The sequence below is a fragment of the Schistocerca piceifrons genome, chromosome 5 (assembly GCF_021461385.2).
Source record: "Schistocerca piceifrons isolate TAMUIC-IGC-003096 chromosome 5, iqSchPice1.1, whole genome shotgun sequence".
NCBI lineage: Eukaryota > Metazoa > Arthropoda > Insecta > Orthoptera > Acrididae > Schistocerca > Schistocerca piceifrons.
The window spans coordinates 716,229,905-716,256,151 of NC_060142.1; positions in this window are offsets into that span (position 1 = coordinate 716,229,905).

Sequence of the window (26,247 nt, forward strand, 5' to 3'; positions counted from 1 at the left end):
GAGTGAGGGATGCAGTATAGAAGGATTAGTGGATCGGAAATGAGATTGTCGTATCCCAAAAGAAAATCCTGTCGTTTCCATAGAAACGTTACTCGATTTAGAAGGAAATGTCTTAGAACACATAGTACTCGTATTTCATAACGACGGAATTTCCGTGTGAATTCGTCAGTGTGTGGGAGTGAGGGATGCAGTAAAGAAGGATTAGTGGATCGGAAATGTGATTGTCGCATCCCAAAAGAAAATCCTGTCGTTTTCATAGAAACGTTACTCGATTTAGAAGGAAATGTCTTATAACACATAGTACTCGTATTTCATAGCGACGGACTTTCCGTGTGAATTCGTCAGTGTGTGGGAGTGAGGGATGCAGTAAAGAAGGATTTGTGGATCAGAAATAAGATTGTCGTATCCCAAAAGAAAGTCCTGTCGTTTCCATAGAATCGTTACTCGATTTAGAAGGAAATGTCTTAGAACACATAGTACTCGTATTTCATAGCGACGCATTTTCCGTGTGAATTCGTCAATGTGTGGGAGTGAGGTATGCAGTAAAGAAGGATTAGTGGATCGGAAATGTGATTGTCGTATCCCAAAAGAAAATCCTGTCGTTTCCATAGAAACGTTACTCGATTTAGAAGGAAATGTCTTAGAACACATAGTACTCGTATTTCATAGCGACGCAATTTCCGTGTGAATTCGTCAATGTGTGGGAGTGAGGGATGCAGTAAAGAAGGATTAGTGGATCGGAAAATGTGATTGTCGTATCCCAAAAAAAAATCCTGTCGTTTCCATAGAAACGTTACTCGATTTAGAAGGAAATTTCTTAGAACACATAGTACTCGTATTTCATAGCGACGCAATTTCCGTGTGAATTCGTCAATGTTTGGGAGTGAGGGATGCAGTAAAGAAGGATTAGTGGATCGGAAATGTGATTGTCGTATCCCAAAAGAAAATCCTGTCGTTTCCATAGAAACGTTACTCGATTTAGAAGGAAATGTCTCAGAACACATAGTACTCGTATTTCATAGGGACGCAATATCCGTGTGAATTCGTCAATATGTGGGAGTGAGGGATGCAGTAAAGAAGGATTAGTGGATCGGAAATGAGATTGTCGTATCCCAAAGGAAAATCCTGTCGTTTCCATAGAAACGTTACTCGATTTAGAAGGAAATGTCTTAGAACACATAGTACTCGTTTATTCATAGCGACGCAATTTCCGTGTGAATTCGTCAATGTGTGTTAGTGAGGGATGCAGTAAAGAAGGATTAGTGGATCGGAAATGTGATTGTCGTATCCCAAAAGAAAATCCTGTCGTTTCCATAGAAACGTTACTCTATTTAGAAGGAAATGTCTTAGAACACATAGTACTCGTATTTCATAGCGTCGCAATTTCCGTGTGAATTCGTCAATGTGTGGGAGTGAGGGATGCAGTAAAGAAGGATTAGTGGATCGGAAAATGTGATTGTCGTATCCCAGAAGAAAATCCTGTCGTTTCCACAGAAACGTTACTCGATTTAGAAGGAAATGTCTTAGAACATATAGTACTCGTATTTCATAGCGACGCTGTTTCCGTGTGAATTCGTCAATGTTTGGGAGTGAGGGATGCAGTAAAGAAGGATTAGTGGATCGGAAATGTGATTGTCGTATCCCAAAAGAAAATCCTGTCGTTTCCATAGAAACGTTACTCGATTTAGAAGGAAATGTCTTAGAACACATAGTACTCGTATTTCATAGGGACGCCATTTCCGTGTGAATTCGTCAATATGTGGGAGTGAGGGATGCAGTAAAGAAGAATTAGTGGATCGGAAATGAGAATGTCGAATCCCAAAGGAAAATCCTGTCGTTTCCATAGAAACGTTACTCGATTTAGAAGGAAATGTCGTAGAACACATAATACTCGTATTTCGTAGCGACGGAATTCCGTGTGAATTCGTCAATGTGTAGGAGTGAGGGATGAGGTAAAGAAGGATTAGTGGATGGAAATGAGATTGTCCTATCCCAAAGGAAAATCCTGTCGTTTCCATAGAAACGTTACTCGATTTAGAAGGAAATGTCTTAGAACACATAGTACTCGTATTTCATATCGACGCAATTTCCGTGTGAATTCGTCAATGTGTGTTAGTGAGGGATGCAGTAAAGAAGGATTAGTGGATCGGAAAATGTGATTGTCGTATCCCAAAAAAAAATCCTGTCGTTTCCATAGAAACGTTACTCGATTTAGAAGGAAATGTCTTAGAACACATAGTACTCGTATTTCATAGCGACGCAATTTCCGTGTGAATTCGTCAATGTTTGGGAGTGAGGGATGCAGTAAAGAAGGATTAGTGGATCGGAAATGTGATTGTCGTATCCCAAAAGAAAATCCTGGCGTTTCCATAGAAACGTTACTCGATTTAGAAGGAAATGTCTTAGAACACATAGAACTCGTATTTCATAGGGACGCAATTTCCGTGTGAATTCGTCAATATGTGGGAGTGATGGATGCAGTAAAGAAGGATTAGTGGATCGGAAATGAGATTGTCGTATCCCAAAGGAAAATCCTGTCGTTTCCATAGAAACGTTACTCGATTTAGAAGGAAATGTCTTAGAACACATAGTACTCGTTTATTCATAGCGACGCAATTTCCGTGTGAATTCGTCAATGTGTGTTAGTGAGGGATGCAGTAAAGAAGGATTAGTGGATCGGAAATGTGATTGTCGTATCCCAAAAGAAAATCCAGTCGTTTCCATAGAAACGTTACTCTATTTAGAAGGAAATGTCTTAGAACACATAGTACTCGTATTTCATAGCGACGCAATTTCCGTGTGAATTCGTCAATGTGTGGGAGTGAGGGATGCAGTAAAGAAGGATTAGTGGATCGGAAAATGTGATTGTCGTATCCCAAAAGAAAATCCTGTCGTTTCCATAGAAACGTTACTCGATTTAGAAGGAAATGTCTTAGAACACATAGTACTCGTATTTCATAGCGACGCGGTTTCCGTGTGAATTCGTCAATGTTTGGGAGTGAGGGATGCAGTAAAGAAGGATTAGTGGATCGGAAATGTGATTGTCGTATCCCAAAAGAGAATACTGTCGTTTCCATCGAAACGTTACTCGATTTAGAAGGAAATGTCTTAGAACGCATAGTACTCGTATTTCATAGCGACGCAATTTCCGTGTGAATTCGTCAATGTTTGGGAGAGAGGGATGCAGTAAAGAAGGATTAGTGGATCGGAAATGTGATTGTCGTATCCCAAAAGAAAATCCTGTCGTTTCCATAGAAACTTTACTCCATTTAGAAGGAAATGTCTTAGAACACATAGAACTCGTATTTCATAGGGACGCAATTTCCGTGTGAATTCGTCAATATGTGGGAGTGATGGATGCAGTAAAGAAGGATTAGTGGATCGGAAATGAGATTCTCGTATCCCAAAGGAAAATCCTGTCGTTTCCATAGAAACGTTACTCGATTTAGAAGGAAATGTCTTAGAACACATAGTACTCGTTTATTCATAGCGACTCAATTTCCGTGTGAATTCGTCAATGTGTGTTTGTGAGGGATGCAGTAAAGAAGGATTAGTGGATCGGAAATGTGATTGTCGTATCCCAAAAGAAAATCCTGTCGTTTCCATATAAACGTTACTCGATTTAGAAGGAAATGCCTTAGAACACATAGTACTCGTATTTCATAGCGACGCTGTTTCCGTGTGAATTCGTCAATGTTTGGGAGTGAGGGATCCAGTAAAGAAGGATTAGTGGATCGGAAAATGTGATTGTCGTATCCCAAAAGAAAATCCTGTCGTTTCCATAGAAACGTTACTCGATTTAGAAGGAAATGTCTTAGAACACATAGTACTCGTATTTCATAGCGACGCTGTTTCCGTGTGAATTCGTCAATGTTTGGGAGTGAGGGATGCAGTAAAGAAGGATTAGTGGATCGGAAATGTGATTGTCGTATCCCAAAAGAAAATCCTGTCGTTTCCATAGAAACGTTACTCGATTTAGAAGGAAATGTCTTAGAACACATAGTACTCGTATTTCATAGGGACGCAATTTCCGTGTGAATTCGTCAATATGTGGGAGTGAGGGATGCAGTAAAGAAGGATCAGTGGATCGGAAATGAGATTGTCGTATCCCAAAGGAAAATCCTGTCGTTTCCATAGAAACGTTACTCGATTTAGAAGGAAATGTCGTAGAACACATAATACTCGTATTTCGTAGCGACGGAATTCCGTGTGAATTCGTCAATGTGTAGGAGTGAGGGATGCAGTAAAGAAGGATTAGTGGATCGGAAATGAGATTGTCGTATCCCAAAGGAAAATCCTTTCGTTTCCATAGAAACGTTACTCGATTTAGAAGGAAATGTCTTAGAACACATAGTACTCGTATTTCATAGCGACGCAATTTCCGTGTGAATTCGTCAATGTGTGTTAGTGAGGGATGCAGTAAAGAAGGATTAGTGGATCGGAAATGTGATTGTCGTATCCCAAAAGAAAATCCTGTCGTTTCCATAGAAGCGTTACTCGATTTAGAAGGAAATGTCTTAGAACACAAAGTACTCGTATTTCATAGCGAAGCAATTTCCGTGTGAATTCGTCAATGTTTTGGGAGTGAGGGATACAGTAAAGAAGGATTAGTGGATCGGAAATGTGATTGTCGTATCCCAAAAGAAAATCCTGTCGTTTCCATAGAAACGTTACTCGATTTAGAAGGAAATGTCTTAGAACACATAGTACTCGTATTTCATAGCGACGCAATTTCCGTGTGAATTCGTCAATGTTTGGGAGTGAGGGATGCAGTAAAGAAGGATTAGTGGATCGGAAATGAGATTCTCGTATCCCAAAAGAAAATCCTGTCGTTTCCATAGAACCGTTACTCGATTTAGAAGGAAATGTCTTAGAACACATAATACTCGTATTTCGTAGCGACGGAATTTCCGTGTGAATTCGTCAATGTGTGGGAGTGAGGGATGCAGTAAAGAAGGATTAGTGGATCGGAAATGTGATTGTCGTATCCCAAAAGAAAATCCTGTCGTTTCCATAGAAACGTTACTCGATTTAGAAGGAAATGTCTTAGAACACATAATACTCGTATTTTGTAGCGACGGAATTTCCGTGTGAATTCGTCAATGTGTGGGAGTGAGGGATGCAGTAAAGAAGGATTAGTGGATCGGAAATGTGATTGTCGTATCCCAAAAGAAAATCCTGTCGTTTCCATAGAAACGTTACTCGATTTAGAAGGAAATGTCTAAGAACACATAGTACTCGTATTTCATAGCGAAGCAATTTCCGTGTGAATTCGTCAATGTTTGGGAGTGAGGGATGCAGTAAAGAAGGATTAGTGGATCGGAAATGAGATTGTCGTATCCCAAAAGAAAATCCTGTCGTTTCCATAGAAACGTTACTCGATTTAGAAGGAAATGTCTTAGAACACATAGTACTCGTATTTCATAGTGAAGCAATTTCCGTGTGAATTCGTCAATGTGTGGGAGTAAGGGAAGCAGTAAAGAAGGATTAGTGGATCGGAAATGTGATTGTCATATCCCAAAAGAAAATCCTGTCGTTTCCATAGAAACGTTACTCGATTTAGAAGGAAATGTCTTAGAACACATAGTACTCGTATTTCATAGCGACGCAATTTCCGTGTGAATTCGTCAATGTTTGGGAGTGAGGGATATAGTAAAGAAGGATTAGTGGATCGGAAATGAGATGGTCGTATCCCAAAAGAAAATCCTGTCGTTTCCATAGAAACGTTACTCGATTTAGAAGGAAATGTCTTAGAACACATAGTACTCGTATATCATAGCGAAGCAATTTCCGTGTGAATTCGTCAATGTGTGGGAGTGAGGGATGCAGTAAAGAAGGATTAGTGGATCGGAAATGTGATTGTCGTATCCCAAAAGAAAATCCTGTCGTTTCCATAGAAACGTTACTCGATTTAGAAGGAAATGTCGTAGAACACATAGTACTCGTATTTCATAGCGACGCAATTTCCGTGTGAATTCGTCAATGTTTGGGAGTGAGGGATGCAGTAAAGAAGGATTAGTGGATCGGAAATGAGATTGTCGTATCCCAAAAGAAAATCCTGTCGTTTCCATAGAAACGTTACTCGATTTAGAAGGAAATGTCTTAGAACACATAGTACTCGAATTTCATAGCGAAGCATATTCCGTGTGAATTCGTCAATGTGTGGGAGTGAGGGATGCAGTAAAGAAGGATTAGTGGATCGGAAATGTGATCGTCGTATCCCAAAAAAAAATCCTGTCGTTTCCATAGAAACGTTACTCGATTTAGAAGGAAATGTCTTAGAACACATAGTACTCGTATTTCATAGCGACGCAATTTCCGTGTGAATTCGTCAATGTTTCGGAGTGAGGGATGCAGTAAAGAAGGATTAGTGGATCGGAAATGAGATTGTCGTATCCCAAAAGAAAATCCTGTCGTTTCCATAGAAACGTTACTCGATTTAGAAGGAAATGTCTTAGAACACATAGCACTCTTATTTCATAGCGACGCAATTTCCGTGTGAATTTTTCAATGTGTGGGAGTGAGGGATACAGTAAAGAAGGATTAGTGGATCGGAAATGTGATTGTCGTATCCCAAAAGAAAATCCTGTCGTTTCCATAGAAACGTTACTCGATTTACAAGGAAATGTCTTAGAACACATAGTACTCGTATTTCATAGCGACGCAATTTCCGTGTGATTTCTTCAATGTGTGGGAGTGAGGGATGCAGTACAGAAGGATTAATGGATTGGAAATGAGATTGTCGTATCCCAAAAGAAAATCCTGTCGTTTCCATAGAAACGTTACTCGATTTAGAAGGAAATGTCGTAGAACACATAATACTCGTATTTCGTAGCGACGGAATTTCCGTGTGAATTCGTCAATGTGTGGGAGTGAGGGATGCAGTAAAGAAGGATTAGTGGATCGGAAATGTGATTGTCGTATCCCAAAAGAAAATCCTGTCGTTTCCATAGAAACGTTACTCGATTTAGAAGGAAATGTCTTAGAACACATAGTACTCGTATTTCATAGCGACGCAATTTCCGTGTGAATTCGTCAATGTGTGGCAGTGAGGGATGCAGTAAAGAAGGATTAGTGGATCGGAAATGATATTGTCGTATCCCAAAAGAAAATCCTGTCGTTTCCATAGAAACGTTACTCGATTTAGAAGGAAATGTCTTAGAACACATAGTACTCGTATTTCATAGCGAAGCAATTTCCGTGTGAATTCGTCAATGTGTGGGAGTGAGGGATGCAGTAAAGAAGGATTAGTGGATCGGAAATGTGATTGTCGTATCCCAAAAGAAAATCCTGTCGTTCCCATAGAAAAGTTACTCGATTTAGAAGGAAATGTCTTAGAACACATAGTACTCGTATTTCATAGCGACGCAATTTCCGTGTGAATTCGTCAATGTTTGGGAGAGAGGGATGCAGTAAAGAAGGATTAGTGGATCGGAAATGTGATTGTCGTATCCCAAAAGAAAATCCTGTCGTTTCCATAGAAACTTTACTCGATTTAGAAGGAAATGTCTTAGAACACATAGAACTCGTATTTCATAGGGACGCAATTTCCGTGTGAATTCGTCAATATGTGGGAGTGATGGATGCAGTAAAGAAGGATTAGTGGATCGGAAATGAGATTCTCGTATCCCAAAGGAAAATCCTGTCGTTTCCATAGAAACGTTACTCGATTTAGAAGGAAATGTCTTAGAACACATAGTACTCGTTTATTCATAGCGACTCAATTTCCGTGTGAATTCGTCAATGTGTGTTTGTGAGGGATGCAGTAAAGAAGGATTAGTGGATCGGAAATGTGATTGTCGTATCCCAAAAGAAAATCCTGCCGTTTCCATATAAACGTTACTCGATTTAGAAGGAAATTCCTTAGAACACATAGTACTCGTATTTCATAGCGACGCTGTTTCCGTGTGAATTCGTCAATGTTTGGGAGTGAGGGATCCAGTAAAGAAGGATTAGTGGATCGGAAAATGTGATTGTCGTATCCCAAAAGAAAATCCTGTCGTTTCCATAGAAACGTTACTCGATTTAGAAGGAAATGTCTTAGAACACATAGTACTCGTATTTCATAGGGACGCAATTTCCGTGTGAATTCGTCAATATGTGGGAGTGAGGGATGCAGTAAAGAAGGATCAGTGGATCGGAAATGAGATTGTCGTATCCCAAAGGAAAATCCTGTCGTTTCCATAGAAACGTTACTCGATTTAGAAGGAAATGTCGTAGAACACATAATACTCGTATTTCGTAGCGACGGAATTCCGTGTGAATTCGTCAATGTGTAGGAGTGAGGGATGCAGTAAAGAAGGATTAGTGGATCGGAAATGAGATTGTCGTATCCCAAAGGAAAATCCTGTCGTTTCCATAGAAACGTTACTCGATTTAGAAGGAAATGTCTTAGAACACATAGTACTCGTATTTCATAGCGACGCAATTTCCGTGTGAATTCGTCAATGTGTGTTAGTGAGGGATGCAGTAAAGAAGGATTAGTGGATCGGAAATGTGATTGTCGTATCCCAAAAGAAAATCCTGTCGTTTCCATAGAAGCGTTACTCGATTTAGAAGGAAATGTCTTAGAACACAAAGTACTCGTATTTCATAGCGAAGCAATTTCCGTGTGAATTCGTCAATGTTTTGGGAGTGAGGGATACAGTAAAGAAGGATTAGTGGATCGGAAATGTGATTGTCGTATCCCAAAAGAAAATCCTGTCGTTTCCATAGAAACGTTACTCGATTTAGAAGGAAATGTCTTAGAACACATAGTACTCGTATTTCATAGCGACGCAATTTCCGTGTGAATTCGTCAATGTTTGGGAGTGAGGGATGCAGTAAAGAAGGATTAGTGGATCGGAAATGAGATTCTCGTATCCCAAAAGAAAATCCTGTCGTTTCCATAGAACCGTTACTCGATTTAGAAGGAAATGTCTTAGAACACATAATACTCGTATTTCGTAGCGACGGAATTTCCGTGTGAATTCGTCAATGTGTGGGAGTGAGGGATGCAGTAAAGAAGGATTAGTGGATCGGAAATGTGATTGTCGTATCCCAAAAGAAAATCCTGTCGTTTCCATAGAAACGTTACTCGATTTAGAAGGAAATGTCTTAGAACACATAATACTCGTATTTTGTAGCGACGGAATTTCCGTGTGAATTCGTCAATGTGTGGGAGTGAGGGATGCAGTAAAGAAGGATTAGTGGATCGGAAATGTGATTGTCGTATCCCAAAAGAAAATCCTGTCGTTTCCATAGAAACGTTACTCGATTTAGAAGGAAATGTCTAAGAACACATAGTACTCGTATTTCATAGCGAAGCAATTTCCGTGTGAATTCGTCAATGTTTGGGAGTGAGGGATGCAGTAAAGAAGGATTAGTGGATCGGAAATGAGATTGTCGTATCCCAAAAGAAAATCCTGTCGTTTCCATAGAAACGTTACTCGATTTAGAAGGAAATGTCTTAGAACACATAGTACTCGTATTTCATAGCGAAGCAATTTCCGTGTGAATTCGTCAATGTGTGGGAGTAAGGGAAGCAGTAAAGAAGGATTAGTGGATCGGAAATGTGATTGTCATATCCCAAAAGAAAATCCTGTCGTTTCCATAGAAACGTTACTCGATTTAGAAGGAAATGTCTTAGAACACATAGTACTCGTATTTCATAGCGACGCAATTTCCGTGTGAATTCGTCAATGTTTGGGAGTGAGGGATATAGTAAAGAAGGATTAGTGGATCGGAAATGAGATGGTCGTATCCCAAAAGAAAATCCTGTCGTTTCCATAGAAACGTTACTCGATTTAGAAGGAAATGTCTTAGAACACATAGTACTCGTATATCATAGCGAAGCAATTTCCGTGTGAATTCGTCAATGTGTGGGAGTGAGGGATGCAGTAAAGAAGGATTAGTGGATCGGAAATGTGATTGTCGTATCCCAAAAGAAAATCCTGTCGTTTCCATAGAAACGTTACTCGATTTAGAAGGAAATGTCGTAGAACACATAGTACTCGTATTTCATAGCGACGCAATTTCCGTGTGAATTCGTCAATGTTTGGGAGTGAGGGATGCAGTAAAGAAGGATTAGTGGATCGGAAATGAGATTGTCGTATCCCAAAAGAAAATCCTGTCGTTTCCATAGAAACGTTACTCGATTTAGAAGGAAATGTCTTAGAACACATAGTACTCGAATTTCATAGCGAAGCATATTCCGTGTGAATTCGTCAATGTGTGGGAGTGAGGGATGCAGTAAAGAAGGATTAGTGGATCGGAAATGTGATTGTCGTATCCCCAAAAAAAATCCTGTCGTTTCCATAGAAACGTTACTCGATTTAGAAGGAAATGTCTTAGAACACATAGTACTCGTATTTCATAGCGACGCAATTTCCGTGTGAATTCGTCAATGTTTCGGAGTGAGGGATGCAGTAAAGAAGGATTAGTGGATCGGAAATGAGATTGTCGTATCCCAAAAGAAAATCCTGTCGTTTCCATAGAAACGTTACTCGATTTAGAAGGAAATGTCTTAGAACACATAGTACTCGTATTTCATAGCGACGCAATTTCCGTGTGAATTTTTCAATGTGTGGGAGTGAGGGATACAGTAAAGAAGGATTAGTGGATCGGAAATGTGATTGTCGTATCCCAAAAGAAAATCCTGTCGTTTCCATAGAAACGTTACTCGATTTACAAGGAAATGTCTTAGAACACATAGTACTCGTATTTCATAGCGACGCAATTTCCGTGTGATTTCTTCAATGTGTGGGAGTGAGGGATGCAGTACAGAAGGATTAATGGATTGGAAATGAGATTGTCGTATCCCAAAAGAAAATCCTGTCGTTTCCATAGAAACGTTACTCGATTTAGAAGGAAATGTCGTAGAACACATAATACTCGTATTTCGTAGCGACGGAATTTCCGTGTGAATTCGTCAATGTGTGGGAGTAAGGGATGCAGTAAAGAAGGATTAGTGGATCGGAAATGTGATTGTCGTATCCCAAAAGAAAATCCTGTCGTTTCCATAGAAACGTTACTCGATTTAGAAGGAAATGTCTTAGAACACATAGTACTCGTATTTCATAGCGACGCAATTTCCGTGTGAATTCGTCAATGTGTGGCAGTGAGGGACGCAGTAAAGAAGGATTAGTGGATCGGAAATGATATTGTCGTATCCCAAAAGAAAATCCTGTCGTTTCCATAGAAACGTTACTCGATTTAGAAGGAAATGTCTTAGAACACATAGTACTCGTATTTCATAGCGAAGCAATTTCCGTGTGAATTCGTCAATGTGTGGGAGTGAGGGATGCAGTAAAGAAGGATTAGTGGATCGGAAATGTGATTGTCGTATCCCAAAAGAAAATCCTGTCGTTCCCATAGAAAAGTTACTCGATTTAGAAGGAAATGTCATAGAACACATAGTACTCGTATTTCATAGCGACGCAATTTCCGTGTGAATTCGTCAATGTGTGGGAGTGAGAGATGCAGTAAAGAAGGATTAGTGGATCGGAAATGAGATTGTCGTATCCCAAAAGAAAATCCTGTCGTTTCCATAGAAACGTTACTCGACTTAGAAGGAAATGTCTTAGAACACATAGTACTCGTATTTCATAGCGACGGAATTTCCGTGTGAATTCGTCAATGTGTGGGAGTGAGGGATGCAGTAATGAACGATTAGTGGATCGGAAATGTGATTGTCATATCTCAAAAGAAAATCCTGTCGTTTCCATAGAAACGTTACTCGATATAGAAGGAAATGTCTTAGAACATATAGTAATCGTATTTCATAGCGACGCAATTTCCGTGTGAATTCGTCAATGTGTGGGAGTGATGGATGCAGTAAAGAAGGATTAGTGGATCAGAAACGTGATTGTCGTATCCCAAAAGAAAATTCTGTCGTTTCCATAGAAACGTTACTCGATTTAGAAGGAAATGTCTTAGAACACATAGTACTCATATTTCATAGCGACGCAATTTCCGTGTGAATTCGGCAGTGTTTGGGAGTGAGGGATGCAGTAAAGAAGGATTAGTGGATAGGAAATGAGATTGTCGTATCCCAAAAGAAAATCCTGTCGTTTCCATAGAAACGTTATTCGATTTAGAAGGAAATGTCTTAGAACACATAGTACTCGTATTTCATAGCGACGGAATTTCCGTGGGAATTCGTCAATGTGTGGGAGAGAGGGATGCAGTAAAGAAGGATTAGTGGATCGGAAATGCGATTGTCGTATCCCAAAAGAAATTCCTGTCGTTTCCATAGAAACGTTACTCGATTTAGAAGGAAATGTCTTAGAACACATAGTACTCGTATTTCATAGCGACGCAATTTCCGTGTGAATTCGTCAATGTTTGGGAGTGAGGGATGCAGTAAAGAAGGATTAGTGGATCGGAAATGAGATTGTCGTATCCCAAAAGAAAATCCTGTCGTTTCCATAGAAACGTTACTCGATTTAGAAGGAAATGTCTTAGAACACATAGTACTCGTATTTCATAGCGACACAATTTCCGTGTGGATTCGTCAATGTTTGGGAGTGAGGGATGCAGTAAAGAAGGATTAGTGGATCGGAAATGAGATTGTCGTATCCCAAAAGAAATTCCTGTCGTTTCCATTGAAACGTTACTCGATTTACAAGGAAATGTCTTAGAACACATAGTATTTCATAGCGACGCAATTTCTGTGTGAATTTTTCAATGTGTGGGAGTGAGGGATACAGTAAAGAAGGATTAGTGGATCGGAAATGTGATTGTCGTATCCCAAATGAAAATCCTGTCGTTTCCATAGAAACGTTACTCGATTTACAAGGAAATGTCTTAGAACACATAGTACTCGTATTTCATAGCGACGCAATTTCCGTGTGAATTCTTCAATGTGTGGGAGTGAGGGATGCAGTAAAGAAGGATTAATGGATTGGAAATGAGATTGTCGTATCCCAAAAGAAAATCCTGTCGATTCCATAGAAACGTTACTCGATTGAGAAGGAAATGTCGTAGAACACATAATACTCATATTTCGTAGCGACGGAATTTCCGTGTGAATTCGTCAATGTGTGGGAGTGAGGGATGCAGTAAAGAAGGATTAGTGGATCGGAAATGTGATTGTCGTATCCCAAAAGAAAATCCTGTCGTTTCCATAGAAAGGTTACTCGATTTACAAGGAAATGTCTTAGAACACATAGTACTCGTATTTCATAGCGACGCAATTTCCGTGTGAATTTGTCAATGTGTGGCAGTGAGGGATGCAGTAAAGAAGGATTAGTGGATCGGAAATGAGATTGTCGTATCCCAAAAGAAAATCCTGTCGTTTCCATAGAAACGTTACTCGATTTAGAAGGAAATGTCTTAGAACACATAGTACTCGTATTTCATAGCGAAGCAATTTCCGTGTGAATTCGTCAATGTGTGGGAGTGAGGGATGCAGTAAAGAAGGATTAGTGGATCGGAAATGTGATTGTCGTATCCCAAAAGAAAATCCTGTCGTTCCCATAGAAACGTTACTCGATTTAGAAGGAAATGTCATAGAACACATAGTACTCGTATTTCATAGCGACACAATTTCCGTGTGGATTCGTCAATGTTTGGGAGTGAGGGATGCAGTAAAGAAGGATTAGTGGATCGGAAATGAGATTGTCGTATCCCAAAAGAAAATCCTGTCGTTTCCATAGAAACGTTACTCGATTTAGAAGGAAATGTCTTAGAACACATAGTACTCTATTTCATAGCGACGCAATTTCCGTGTGAATTCGTCAATGTGTGGGAGTGAGGGATGCAGTAGAGAAGGATTAGTGGATCGGAAATGTGATTGTCGTATCCCAAAAGAGAAATCCTGTCGTTTCCATAGAAACGTTACTCGATATAGAAGGAAATGTCTTAGAACACATAGTACTCGTATTTCATAGCGACGCAATTTCCGTGTGAATTCGTCAATGTTTGGGAGTGAGAGATGCAGTAAAGAAGGATTAGTGGATCGGAAATGAGATTGTCGTATCCCAAAAGAAAATCCTGTCGTTTCCAGAGAAACGTTACTCGACTTAGAAGGAAATGTCTTAGAACACATAGTACTCGTATTTCATAGCGACGGAATTTCCGTGTGAATTCGTCAATGTGTGGGAGTGAGGGATGCAGTATTGAACGATTAGTGGATCGGAAATGTGATTGTCATATCTCAAAAGAAAATCCTGTCGTTTCCATAGAAACGTTACTCGATTTAGAAGGAAATGTCTTAGAACACATAGTACTCGTACTTCATAGCGACGGAATTTCCGTGTGAATTCGTCAATGTGTGGGAGTGAGGGATGCAGTAAAGAAGGAATAGTGGATCGGATATGAGATTGTCGTATCCCAAAAGAAAATCCTGTCGTTTCCATAGAAACGTTACTCGATTTAGAAGGAAATGTCTTAGAACATATAGTACTCGTATATCATAGCGACGAAATTTCCGTGTGAATTCGTCAATGTGTGGGAGTGAGGGATGCAGTAAAGAAGGATTAGTGGATCGGAAATGTGATTGTCGTATCCCAAAAGAAAATCCTGTCGTTTCCATAGAAACGTTACTCCATTTAGAAGGAAATGTCTTACAACACATAGTACTCGTATTTCATAGGGAAGCAATTTCCGTGTGAAATCGTCAATGTTTGGGAGTGAGGGATGCAGTAAAGAAGGATTAGTGGATCAGAAATGTGATTGTCGTATCCCAAAAGAAAATTCTGTCGTTTCCATAGAAACGTTACTCGATTTAGAAGGAAATGTCTTAGAACACATAGTACTCGTATTTCATAGCGACGCAATTTCCGTGTGAATTCGTCAATGTTTGGGAGTGAGGGATGCAGTAAAGAAGGATTAGTGGATCGGAAATGAGATTGTCGTATCCCAAAAGAAAATCCTGTCGTTTCCATAGAAACGTTACTCGATTTAGAAGGAAATGTCTTAGAACACATAGTACTCGTATTTCATAGCGACGGAATTTCCGTGGGAATTCGTCAATGTGTGGGAGTGAGGGATGCAGTAATGAAGGATTAGTGGATCGGAAATGCGATTGTCGTATCCCAAAAGAAATTCCTGTTGTTTCCATAGAAACGTTACTCGATTTAGAAGGAAATGTCTTAGAACACATAGTACTCGTATTTCATAGCGACGCAATTTCCGTGTGAATTCGTCAATGTTAGGGATTGAGGGATGCAATAAAGAAGGATTAGTGGATCGGAAATGAGATTGTCGTATCCCAGAAGATAATCCTGTCGTTTCCATAGAAACGTTACTCGATTTAGAAGGAAATGTCTTAGAACACATAGTAATCGTATTTCATAGCGACGCAATTTACGTGTGAATTTGTGAATGTGTGGGAGTGAGGGATGCAGTAAAGAAGGATTAGTGGATCGGAAATGAGATTGTCGTATCCCAACAGTAAATCCTGTCGTTTCCATAGAATCGTTACTCGATTTAGAAGGAAATGTCTTAGAACACATAGTACTCGTATTTCATAGCGACGGAATTTCCGTGTGAATTCGTCAGTGTGTGGGAGTGAGGGATGCAGTAAAGAAGGATTAGTGGATCGGAAATGTGATTGTCGTATCCCAAAAGAATATCCTGTCGTTTCCATAGAAACGTTACTCGATTTAGAAGGAAATGTCTTAGAACACATAGTACTCGTATTTCATAGCGACGCAATTTCCGTGTGAATTCGTCAGTGTGTGGGAGTGAGGGATGCAGTAAAGAAGGATTAGTGGATCGGAAATGAGATTGTCGTATCCCAAAAGAAAGTCCTGTCGTTTCCATAGAAACGTTACTCGATTTAGAAGTAAATGTCTTAGAACACATAGTACTCGTATTTCATAGCGACGGACTTTCCGTGTGAATTCGTCAGTGTGTGGGAGTGAGGGATGCAGTAAAGAAGGATTAGTGGATCGGAAATGAGATTGTCGTATCCCAAAAGAAAGTCCTGTCGTTTCCATAGAAACGTTACTCGATTTAGAAGGAAATGTCTTAGAACACATAGTACTCGTATTTCATAGGGATGCAATTTTCGTGTGAATTCGTCAATATGTGGGAGTGAGGGATGCAGTAAAGAAGGATTAGTGGATCGGAAATGAGATTGTCGTATCCCAAAGGAAAATCCTGTCGTTTCCATAGAAACGTTACTCGATTTAGAAGGAAATGTCTTAGAACACATAGTACTCGTATTTCATAGCGACGCAATTTCCGTGTGAATTCGTCAATGTGTGTTAGTGAGGGATGCAGTAAAGAAGGATTAGTGGATCGGAAATGTGATTGTCGTATCCCAGAAGAAAATCCTGTCGTTTCCATAGAAACGTTACTCGATTTAGAAGGAAATGTCTTAGAACACATAGTACTCGTATTCCATAGCGACGGAATTTCCGTGTGAATTCGTCAATGTTTGGGAGTGAGGGATGCAGTAAAGAAGGATTAGTGGATCGGAAATGTGATTGTCGTATCCCAAAAGAAAATCCTGTCGTTTCCATAGAAACGTTACTTGATTTAGAAGGAAATGTCTTAGAACACATAGTACTCGTATTTCATAGCGACGCAATTTCCGTGTGAGTTCGTCAATGTGTGGGCGTGAGGGATGCAGTAAAGAAGGATTAGTGGATCGGAAATGTGATTGTCGTATCCCAAAAGAAAATCCTGTCGTTTCCATAGAAACGTTACTCGATTTAGAAGGAAATGTCTTAGAACACATAGTACTCGTATTTCATAGCGACGGAAGTTCCGTGTGAATTCGTCAATGTATGGGAGTGAGGGATGCAGTAAAGAAGGATTAGTGGATCGGAAATGTGATTGTCGTATCCCAAAAGAAAATCCTGTAGTTTCCATAGAAACGTTACTCGATTTAGAAGGAAATGTCTTAGAACACATAGTACTCGTATTTCATAGCGACGGAATTTCCGTGTGAATTCGTCAATGTTAGGGAGTGAGGGATGCAATAAAGAAGGATTAGTGGATCGGAAATGTGATTGTCGTATCCCAAAAGAAAATCCTGTCGTTTCCATAGAAACGTTACTCGATTTAGAAGGAAATGTCTTAGAACACATAGTACTCGTATTTCATAGCGACGCAATTTCCGTGTGAGTACGTCAATGTGTGGGAGTGGGGGATGCAGTAAAGAAGGATTAGTGGATCGGAAATGAGATTGTCGTATCCCAAAAGAAAATCCTGTCGTTTCCATAGAAACGTTACTCGATTTAGAAGGAAATGTCTTAGAACACATAGTACTCGTATTTCATAGCGACGGAATTTCCGTGTGAATTCGTCAATGTGTGGGAGTGAGGGATGCAGTAAAGAAGGAGTAGTGGATCGGAAATGAGATTGTCGTATCCCAAAAGAAAATCCTGTCGTTTCCATAGAAACGTTACTCGATTTAGAAGGAAATGTCTTAGAACACATAGTACTCGTATTTCATAGCGACGGAATTTCCGTGTGAATTCTAAAATATTTGGGAGTGAGGGATGCAGTAAAGAAGGATTAGTGGATCGGAAATGTGATTGTCGTATCCCAAAAGAAAATCCTGTCGTTTCCATAAGAAACGTTACTCGATTTAGAAGGAAATGTCTTAGAACACATAGTACTCGTATTTCATAGCGACGCAATTTCCGTGTGAGTTCGTCAATGTGTGGGAGTGGGGGATGCAGTAAAGAAGGATTAGTGGATCGGAAATGAGATTGTCGTATCCCAAAAGAAAATCCTGTCGTTTCCATAGAAACGTTACTCGATTTAGAAGGAAATGTCTTAGAACACATAGTACTCGTATTTCATAGCAACGGAATTTCCGTGTGAGTTCGTCAATATTTGGGAGTGAGGGATGCAGTCAATAAGGATTAGTGGATCGGAAATGAGATTGTCGTATCCCAAAAGAAATTCCTGTCGTTTCCATAGAAACGTTACTCGATTTACAAGGAAATGTCTTAGAACACATAGTATTTCATAGCGACGCAATTTCTGTGTGAATTTTTCAATGTGTGGGAGTGAGGGATACAGTAAAGAAGGATTAGTGGATCGGAAATGTGATTGTCGTATCCCAAATGAAAATCCTGTCGTTTCCATAGAAACGTTACTCGATTTACAAGGAAATGTCTTAGAACACATAGTACTCGTATTTCATAGCGACGCAATTTCCGTGTGAATTCTTCAATGTGTGGGAGTGAGGGATGCAGTAAAGAAGGATTAATGGATTGGAAATGAGATTGTCGTATCCCAAAAGAAAATCCTGTCGATTCCATAGAAACGTTACTCGATTGAGAAGGAAATGTCGTAGAACACATAATACTCATATTTCGTAGCGACGGAATTTCCGTGTGAATTCGTCAATGTGTGGGAGTGAGGGATGCAGTAAAGAAGGATTAGTGGATCGGAAATGTGATTGTCGTATCCCAAAAGAAAATCCTGTCGTTTCCATAGAAAGGTTACTCGATTTACAAGGAAATGTCTTAGAACACATAGTACTCGTATTTCATAGCGACGCAATTTCCGTGTGAATTTGTCAATGTGTGGCAGTGAGGGATGCAGTAAAGAAGGATTAGTGGATCGGAAATGAGATTGTCGTATCCCAAAAGAAAATCCTGTCGTTTCCATAGAAACGTTACTCGATTTAGAAGGAAATGTCTTAGAACACATAGTACTCGTATTTCATAGCGAAGCAATTTCCGTGTGAATTCGTCAATGTGTGGGAGTGAGGGATGCAGTAAAGAAGGATTAGTGGATCGGAAATGTGATTGTCGTATCCCAAAAGAAAATCCTGTCGTTCCCATAGAAACGTTACTCGATTTAGAAGGAAATGTCATAGAACACATAGTACTCGTATTTCATAGCGACACAATTTCCGTGTGGATTCGTCAATGTTTGGGAGTGAGGGATGCAGTAAAGAAGGATTAGTGGATCGGAAATGAGATTGTCGTATCCCAAAAGAAAATCCTGTCGTTTCCATAGAAACGTTACTCGATTTAGAAGGAAATGTCTTAGAACACATAGTACTCTATTTCATAGCGACGCAATTTCCGTGTGAATTCGTCAATGTGTGGGAGTGAGGGATGCAGTAAAGAAGGATTAGTGGATCGGAAATGTGATTGTCGTATCCCAAAAGAGAAATCCTGTCGTTTCCATAGAAACGTTACTCGATATAGAAGGAAATGTCTTAGAACACATAGTACTCGTATTTCATAGCGACGCAATTTCCGTGTGAATTCGTCAATGTTTGGGAGTGAGAGATGCAGTAAAGAAGGATTAGTGGATCGGAAATGAGATTGTCGTATCCCAAAAGAAAATCCTGTCGTTTCCAGAGAAACGTTACTCGACTTAGAAGGAAATGTCTTAGAACACATAGTACTCGTATTTCATAGCGACGGAATTTCCGTGTGAATTCGTCAATGTGTGGGAGTGAGGGATGCAGTATTGAACGATTAGTGGATCGGAAATGTGATTGTCATATCTCAAAAGAAAATCCTGTCGTTTCCATAGAAACGTTACTCGATTTAGAAGGAAATGTCTTAGAACACATAGTACTCGTACTTCATAGCGACGGAATTTCCGTGTGAATTCGTCAATGTGTGGGAGTGAGGGATGCAGTAAAGAAGGATTAGTGGATCGGATATGAGATTGTCGTATCCCAAAAGAAAATCCTGTCGTTTCCATAGAAACGTTACTCGATTTAGAAGGAAATGTCTTAGAACATATAGTACTCGTATATCATAGCGACGAAATTTCCGTGTGAATTCGTCAATGTGTGGGAGTGAGGGATGCAGTAAAGAAGGATTAGTGGATCGGAAATGTGATTGTCGTATCCCAAAAGAAAATCCTGTCGTTTCCATAGAAACGTTACTCCATTTAGAAGGAAATGTCTTACAACACATAGTACTCGTATTTCATAGGGAAGCAATTTCCGTGTGAAATCGTCAATGTTTGGGAGTGAGGGATGCAGTAAAGAAGGATTAGTGGATCAGAAATGTGATTGTCGTATCCCAAAAGAAAATTCTGTCGTTTCCATAGAAACGTTACTCGATTTAGAAGGAAATGTCTTAGAACACATAGTACTCGTATTTCATAGCGACGCAATTTCCGTGTGAATTCGTCAATGTTTGGGAGTGAGGGATGCAGTAAAGAAGGATTAGTGGATCGGAAATGAGATTGTCGTATCCCAAAAGCAAATCCTGTCGTTTCCATAGAAACGTTACTCGATTTAGAAGGAAATGTCTTAGAACACATAGTACTCGTATTTCATAGCGACGGAATTTCCGTGGGAATTCGTCAATGTGTGGGAGTGAGGGATGCAGTAATGAAGGATTAGTGGATCGGAAATGCGATTGTCGTATTCCAAAAGAAATTCCTGTTGTTTCCATAGAAACGTTACTCGATTTAGAAGGAAATGTCTTAGAACACATAGTACTCGTATTTCATAGCGACGCAATTTCCGTGTGAATTCGTCAATGTTAGGGATTGAGGGATGCAATAAAGAAGGATTAGTGGATCGGAAATGAGATTGTCGTATCCCAGAAGATAATCCTGTCGTTTCCATAGAAACGTTACTCGATTTAGAAGGAAATGTCTTAGAACACATAGTAATCGTATTTCATAGCGACGCAATTTACGTGTGAATTTGTGAATGTGTGGGAGTGAGGGATGCAGTAAAGAAGGATTAGTGGATCGGAAATGAGATTGTCGTATCCCAACAGTAAATCCTGTCGTTTCCATAGAATCGTTACTCGATTTAGAAGGAAATGTCTTAGAACACATAGTACTCGTATTTCATAGCGACGGAATTTCCGTGTGAATTCGTCAGTGTGTGGGAGTGAGGGATGCAGTAAAGAAGGATTAGTGGATCGGAAATGTGATTGTCGTATCCCAAAAGAATATCCTGTCGTTTCCATAGAAACGTTACTCGATTTAGAAGGAAATGTCTTAGAACACATAGTACTCGTATTTCATAGCGACGCAATTTCCGTGTGAATTCGTCAGTGTGTGGGAGTGAGGGATGCAGTAAAGAAGGATTAGTGGATCGGAAATGAGATTGTCGTATCCCAAAAGAAAGTCCTGTCGTTTCCATAGAAACGTTACTCGATTTAGAAGTAAATGTCTTAGAACACATAGTACTCGTATTTCATAGCGACGGACTTTCCGTGTGAATTCGTCAGTGTGTGGGAGTGAGGGATGCAGTAAAGAAGGATTAGTGGATCGGAAATGAGATTGTCGTATCCCAAAAGAAAGTCCTGTCGTTTCCATAGAAACGTTACTCGATTTAGAAGGAAATGTCTTAGAACACATAGTACTCGTATTTCATAGGGATGCAATTTTCGTGTGAATTCGTCAATATGTGGGAGTGAGGGATGCAGTAAAGAAGGATTAGTGGATCGGAAATGAGATTGTCGTATCCCAAAGGAAAATCCTGTCGTTTCCATAGAAACGTTACTCGATTTAGAAGGAAATGTCTTAGAACACATAGTACTCGTATTTCATAGCGACGCAATTTCCGTGTGAATTCGTCAATGTGTGTTAGTGAGGGATGCAGTAAAGAAGGATTAGTGGATCGGAAATGTGATTGTCGTATCCCAGAAGAAAATCCTGTCGTTTCCATAGAAACGTTACTCGATTTAGAAGGAAATGTCTTAGAACACATAGTACTCGTATTCCATAGCGACGGAATTTCCGTGTGAATTCGTCAATGTTTGGGAGTGAGGGATGCAGTAAAGAAGGATTAGTGGATCGGAAATGTGATTGTCGTATCCCAAAAGAAAATTCTGTCGTTTCCATAGAAACGTTACTTGATTTAGAAGGAAATGTCTTAGAACACATAGTACTCGTATTTCATAGCGACGCAATTTCCGTGTGAGTTCGTCAATGTGTGGGCGTGAGGGATGCAGTAAAGAAGGATTAGTGGATCGGAAATGTGATTGTCGTATCCCAAAAGAAAATCCTGTCGTTTCCATAGAAACGTTACTCGATTTAGAAGGAAATGTCTTAGAACACATAGTACTCGTATTTCATAGCGACGGAAGTTCCGTGTGAATTCGTCAATGTATGGGAGTGAGGGATGCAGTAAAGAAGGATTAGTGGATCGGAAATGTGATTGTCGTATCCCAAAAGAAAATCCTGTAGTTTCCATAGAAACGTTACTCGATTTAGAAGGAAATGTCTTAGAACACATAGTACTCGTATTTCATAGCGACGGAATTTCCGTGTGAATTCGTCAATGTTAGGGAGTGAGGGATGCAATAAAGAAGGATTAGTGGATCGGAAATGTGATTGTCGTATCCCAAAAGAAAATCCTGTCGTTTCCATAGAAACGTTACTCGATTTAGAAGGAAATGTCTTAGAACACATAGTACTCGTATTTCATAGCGACGCAATTTCCGTGTGAGTACGTCAATGTGTGGGAGTGGGGGATGCAGTAAAGAAGGATTAGTGGATCGGAAATGAGATTGTCGTATCCCAAAAGAAAATCCTGTCGTTTCCATAGAAACGTTACTCGATTTAGAAGGAAATGTCTTAGAACACATAGTACTCGTATTTCATAGCGACGGAATTTCCGTGTGAATTCGTCAATGTGTGGGAGTGAGGGATGCAGTAAAGAAGGAGTAGTGGATCGGAAATGAGATTGTCGTATCCCAAAAGAAAATCCTGTCGTTTCCATAGAAACGTTACTCGATTTAGAAGGAAATGTCTTAGAACACATAGTACTCGTATTTCATAGCGACGGAATTTCCGTGTGAATTCTAAAATATTTGGGAGTGAGGGATGCAGTAAAGAAGGATTAGTGGATCGGAAATGTGATTGTCGTATCCCAAAAGAAAATCCTGTCGTTTCCATAAGAAACGTTACTCGATTTAGAAGGAAATGTCTTAGAACACATAGTACTCGTATTTCATAGCGACGCAATTTCCGTGTGAGTTCGTCAATGTGTGGGAGTGGGGGATGCAGTAAAGAAGGATTAGTGGATCGGAAATGAGATTGTCGTATCCCAAAAGAAAATCCTGTCGTTTCCATAGAAACGTTACTCGATTTAGAAGGAAATGTCTTAGAACACATAGTACTCGTATTTCATAGCAACGGAATTTCCGTGTGAGTTCGTCAATATTTGGGAGTGAGGGATGCAGTCAATAAGGATTAGTGGATCGGAAATGTGATTGTCGTATCCCAAAGGAAAATCCTGTCGTTTCCATAGAAACGTTACTCGATTTAGAAATAAATGTCTTAGAACACATAGTACTCGTATTTCATAGCGACGGAATTTCCGTGTGAATTCTAAAATATTTGGGAGTGGGGGATGCAGTAAAGAAGGATTACTGGATCGCAAATGTGATTGTCGTATCCCAAAAAAAATCCTGTCGTTTCCATAGAAACGTTACTCGATTTAGAAGGAAATGTCTTAGAACACATAGTACTCGTATTTCATAGCGACGCAATTTCCGTGTGAGTTCGTCAATGTGTGGGAGTGGGGGATGCAGTAAAGAAGGATTAGTGGATCGGAAATGAGATTGTCGTATCCCAAAAGAAAATCCTGTCGTTTCCATAGAAACGTTACTCGATTTAGAAGGAAATGTCTTAGAACACATAGTACTCGTATTTCATAGCGACGGAATTTCCGTGTGAATTCGTCAATGTTTGGGAGTGAGGGATGCAGTAAAGAAGGATTAGTGGATCGGAATTTGTGATTGTCGTATCCCAAAAGAAAATCCTGTCGTTTCCATAGAAACGTTACTCGATTTAGAAATAAATGTCTTAGAACACATAGTACTCGTATTTCATAGCGATGGAATTTCCGTGTGAATTCGTCAATGTTTGGGAGTGAGGGATGCAGTAAAGAAGGATTAGTGGATCGGAAATGTGATTGTCGTATCCCAAAAGAAAATCCTGTCGTTTCCATAGAAACGTTACTCGATTTAGCAGGAAATGTCTTAGAACACATAGTACTCGTATTTCATAGCGACGGAATTTCCGTGTGAATTCGTCAATGTTTGGGAGTGAGGGATGCAGTGAAGAAGGATTAGTGGATCGGAAATGTGATTGTCGTATCCCAAAGGAAAATCCTGTCGTTTCCATAGAAACGTTAATCGATTTAGAAGGAAATGTCTTAGAACACATAGTACTCGTATTTCATAGCGACGCAATTTCCGTGTGAATTCGTCAATGTCTGGGAGTGAGGGATGCAGTAAAGAAGGATTAGTGGATCGGAAATGAGATTGTCGTATCCCAAAAGAAAATCCTGTCGTTTCCATAGAAACGTTACTCGATTTAGAAGGAAATGTCTTAGAACACATAGTACTCGTATTTCATAGCGACGGAATTTCCGTGTGAATTCTAAAATATTTGGGAGTGAGGGATGCAGTAAAGAAGGATTAGTGGATCGGAAATGTGATTGTCGTATCCCAAAAAAAATCCTGTCGTTTCCATAGAAACGTTTCTCGATTTAGAAGGAAATGTCTTAGAACACATAGTACTCGTATTTCATAGCGACGCAATTTCCGTGTGAATTCGTCAATGTGTGGGAGTGAGGGATGCAGTAAAGAAGGATTAGTGGATCGGAAATGAGGTTGTCGTATCCCAAAAGAAAATCCTGTCGTTTCCATAGAAACGTTACTCGATTTAGAAGGAAATGTCTTAGAACACATAGTACTCGTATTTCATAGCGACGGAAGTTCCGTGTGAATTCGTCAATGTTTGGGAGTGAGGGATGCAGTAAAGAACGATTAGTGGATCGGAAATGTGATTGTCGTATCCCAAACGAAAATCCTGACGTTTCCATAGAAACGTTACTCGATTTAGCAGGAAATGTCTTAGAACACATAGTACTCGTATTTCATAGCGACGGAATTTCCGTGTGAATTCGTCAATATTTGGGAGTGAGGGATGCAGTCAAGAAGGATTAGTGGATCGGAAATGTGATTGTCGTATCCCAAAGGGAAATCCTGTCGTTTCCATAGAAACGTTACTCGATTTAGAAGGAAATGTCTTAGAACACATAGTACTCGTATTTCATAGCGACGGAATTTCCGTGTGGATTCTAAAATATTTGGGAGTGAGGGATGCAGTAAAGAAGGATTATTGGATCGGAAATGTGATTGTCGTATCCCAGAAAAAAATCCTGTCGTTTCCATAGAAACGATACTCGATTTAGAAGGAAATGTCTTAGAACACATAGTACTCGTATTTCATAGCGACGCAATTTCCGTGTGAGTTCGTCAATGTGTGGGAGTGGGGGATGCAGTAAAGAAGGATTAGTGGATCGGAAATGAGATTGTCGTATCCCAAAAGAAAATCCTGTCGTTTCCATAGAAACGCTACTCGATTTAGAAGGAAATGTCTTAGAACACATAGTACTCGTATTTCATAGCGACGGAATTTCCGTGTGAATTCGTCAATGTTTGGGAGTGAGGGATGCAGTAAAGAAGGATTAGTGGATCGGAATTTGTGATTGTCGTATCCCAAAAGAAAATCCTGTCGTTTCCATAGAAACGTTACTCGATTTAGAAATAAATGTCTTAGAACGCATAGTACTCGTATTTCATAGCGACGGACTTTCCGTGTGAATTCGTCAATGTTTGGGAGTGAGGGATGCAGTGAAGCAGGATTAGTGGATCGGAAATGTGATTGTCGTATCCCAAAGGAAAATCCTGTCGTTTCCATAGAAACGTTAATCGATTTAGAAGGAAATGTCTTAGAACACATAGTACTCGTATTTCATAGCGACGCAATTTCCGTGTGAATTCGTCAATGTGTGGGTGTGAGGGATGCAGTAAAGAAGGATTAGTGGATCGGAAATGAGATTGTCGTATCCCAAAAGAAAATCCTGTCGTTTCCATAGAAACGTTACTCGATTTAGAAGGAAATGTCTTAGAACACATAGTACTCGTATTTCATAGCGACGGAATTTCCGTGTGAATTCTAAAATATTTGGGAGTGAGGGATGCAGTAAAGAAGGATTAGTGGATCGGAAATGTGATTGTCGTATTCCAAAAAAAATCCTGTCGTTTCCATAGAAACGTTACTCGATTTAGAAGGAAATGTCTTAGAACACATTGTACTCGTATTTCATAGCGACGCAATTTCCGTGTGAATTCGTCAATGTGTGGGAGTGAGGGATGCGGTAAAGAAGGATTAGTGGATCGGAAATGAGATTGTCGTATCCCAAAAGAAAATCCTGTCGTTTCCATAGAAACGTTACTCGATTTAGAAGGAAATGTCTTAGAACACATAGTACTCGTATTTCATAGCGACGGAAGTTCCGTGTGAATTCGTCAATGTTTGGGAGTGAGGGATGCAGTTAAGAACGAT